Source organism: Eucyclogobius newberryi, unplaced genomic scaffold (genome assembly GCF_026437365.1).
Source record: "Eucyclogobius newberryi isolate DKJ021-1_F unplaced genomic scaffold, fEucNew1.0.hap1 SCAF_7, whole genome shotgun sequence".
In the NCBI taxonomy this organism is placed as follows: Eukaryota; Metazoa; Chordata; class Actinopteri; order Gobiiformes; family Gobiidae; genus Eucyclogobius; species Eucyclogobius newberryi.
The window spans coordinates 5,604,059-5,607,028 of NW_027316389.1; the positions used below are offsets into that span (position 1 = coordinate 5,604,059).

Genomic DNA, 2,970 nt, shown 5'->3' on the forward strand with positions numbered 1-2,970 from the left:
AGGAGGAGAGAGGGAGGTTCATCAGGAGGAGAGAGGGAGGTTCATCAGGAGGAGAGAGGAAGGTTCATCAGGAGGAGAGAGGGAGGCTCATCAGGAGGAGAGAGGGAGGTTCATCAGGAGGAGAGAGGGAGGTTCATCAGGAGGAGAGAGGCAGGTTCATCAGGAGGAGAGAGGGAGGTTCATCAGGACGAGAGGCGGGTTCATCAGGGGGAGAGAGGGCGGTTCATCTGGGGGAGAGAGGGAGGTTCATCTAGAGAAAAGAGGGAAGTTCATCAGGAGGAGAGGGGGAGGTTCATTAGGAGAGAGGGAGGTTCATCTAGAGGAGAGAGGGAGGCTCATCTGTAGGAGAGAGGGAGGTTAATCAGGAGGAGAGAGGGAGGCTCATCTGTAGGAGAGAGGGAGGTTCATCAGGAGGTGAGAGGGAGGTTAATCAGGAGGAGAGAGGGAGGTTCATCAGGAGGAGAGAGGGAGGTTCATCAGGAGGAGAGAGGGAGGTTCATCAGGAGGAGAGAGGAAGGTTCATCAGGAGGAGAGAGGGAGGCTCATCAGGAGGAGAGAGGGAGGTTCATCAGGAGGAGAGAGGGAGGTTCATCAGGAGGAGAGAGGCAGGTTCATCAGGAGGAGAGAGGGAGGTTCATCAGGACGAGAGGCGGGTTCATCAGGGGGAGAGAGGGCGGTTCATCTGGGGGAGAGAGGGAGGTTCATCTAGAGAAAAGAGGGAAGTTCATCAGGAGGAGAGGGGGAGGTTCATTAGGAGAGAGGGAGGTTCATCTAGAGGAGAGAGGGAGGCTCATCTGTAGGAGAGAGGGAGGTTAATCAGGAGGAGAGAGGGAGGCTCATCTGTAGGAGAGAGGGAGGTTCATCAGGAGGAGAGAGGGAGGTTAATCAGGAGGAGAGAGGGAGGTTCATCAGGAGGAGAGAGGGAGGTTCATCAGGAGGAGAGAGGGAGGTTCATCAGGAGGAGAGAGGGAGGTTCATCAGGAGGAGAGAGAGAGATTCATCAGGAGGAGAGAGGGAGGTTCATCAGGAGGAGAGAGAGAGGTTCATCAGGATGAGAGAGAGAGGTTCATCAGGAGAGAGGGAGGTTCATCAGGAGGAGAGAGGGAGTATTATCAGGATGAGAGAGGGAGGTTCATCAGGAGGAGAGAGATAGGTTCATCAGGAGAGAGGGAGGTTCATCAGGAGGAGAGAGAGAGGTTCATCAGGATGAGAGAGAGAGGTTCATCAGGAGAGAGGGAGGTTCATCAGGAGGAGAGAGGGAGGTTCATCAGGAGGAGAGAGGGAGGTTCATCAGGATGAGAGAGGGAGGTTCATCAGGAGGAGAGAGAGAGGTTCATCAGGAGGAGAGAGAGAGGTTCATCAGGAGGAGAGAGGGAGGTTCATCAGGATGAGAGAGGGAGGTTCATCAGGATGAGAGAGGGAGGTTCATCAGGAGAGAGGGAGGTTCATCAGGAGAGAGGGAGGTTCATCAGGAGGAGAGAGAGAGGTTCATCAGGAGGAGAGAGAGAGGTTCATCAGGAGGAGAGAGAGAGGTTCATCAGGATGAGAGAGGGAGGTTCATCAGGATGAGAGAGGGAGGTTCATCAGGAAAGAGGGAGGTTCATCAGGAGGAGAGAGGGAGGTTCATCAGGAGGAGAGAGAGAGGTTCATCAGGATGAGAGAGGGAGGTTCATCAGGATGAGAGAGGGAGGTTCATCAGGATGAGAGAGGGAGGTTCATCAGGAGGAGAGAGAGAGGTTCATCAGGAAGAGAGAGGGAGGTTCATCAGCAGGAGAGAGGGCGGTTCATCAGAACTAGAGAGGGAGGTTCATCAGGAGGAGAGAGGGAGGTTCATCAGGAGGAGAGAGGGAGGTTCATCAGCAGGAGAGAGGGCGGTTCATCAGAACTAGAGAGGGAGGTTCATCAGGAGGAGAGAGGGAGGTTCATCAGGAGGAGAGAGGGAGGTTCATCAGCAGGAGAGAGGGCGGTTCATCAGGAGGAGAGAGGGAGGCTCATCAGGAGGAGAGAGGGCGGTTCATCAGGAGGAGAGAGGTAGGTTCATCAGGAGGAGAGAGGGAGGTTCATCAGGAGGAGAGAGGGAGGTTCATCAGGAGGAGAGAGGGCGGTTCATCAGGAGGAGAGAGGTAGGTTCATCAGGAGGAAAGAGAGAGGTTCATCAGGAGGAGAGAGGGAGGCTCATCAGGAGGAGAGAGGGAGGTTCATCAGGAGGAGAGAGGGAGGTTCATCAGGAGGAGAGAGGGCGGTTCATCAGGAGGAGACAGGGAGGTTCATCAGGACTAGAGATGGAGGCTCATCAGGAGGAGAGAGGGCGGTTCATCAGGAGGAGAGAGGGAGGCTCATCAGGAGGAGAGAGGGAGGTTCATCAGGAGTAGAGAGGGAGGCTCATCAGGAGGAGAGAGGGCGGTTCATCAGGAGGAGAGAGGGAGGTTCATCAGGAGGAGAGAGGGAGGTTCATCAGGAGGAGAGAGGGAGGCTCATCAGGAGGAGATAGGGCGGTTCATCAGGAGGCGAGAGGGAGGTTCATCAGGAGGAGAGAGGGAGGTTCATCAGGAGGAGAGAGGGAGGCTCATCAGGAGGAGATAGGGCGGTTCATCAGGAGGCGAGAGGGAGGTTCATCAGGAGGAGAGAGGGAGGCTCATCAGGAGGAGATAGGGCGGTTCATCAGGAGGCGAGAGGGAGGCTCATCAGGAGGAGAGAGGGACAAACCAATACTCGATCCCGTTATTCCCTCCGCCTTTTCCCTCATTCTTTGCACGCTTTAGCTTGTGTTTATCCTCCACGTTCTCGTCCTTGGTGAACTCAACCTTACTCTTTTACTCTTTACTGCTCCTGCTGCGTTCGCACACCATGAGCAGCGTTTGAGCGCTTGAGCGTTTCCGTGTGACGTTCGAGGGCGGTGGAAAAGCAGGACTCTCGGCGGGTTGTCAGAGGCAGCTGTCGCCCCGAAGAAGCAGAGGAAGAGAGGAAGAA

The 2,970-nt window shown here is 55.2% G+C and overlaps 1 protein-coding gene across 1 annotated transcript in view; it reads left to right on the top strand.

The window, feature by feature from the left end:
• LOC140349618 (E3 ubiquitin-protein ligase TRIM21-like) overlaps positions 1–2,970 on the top strand; it is a 74,305-nt gene that overhangs the window by 71,025 nt on the left and 310 nt on the right. The window lies entirely within an intron of this gene.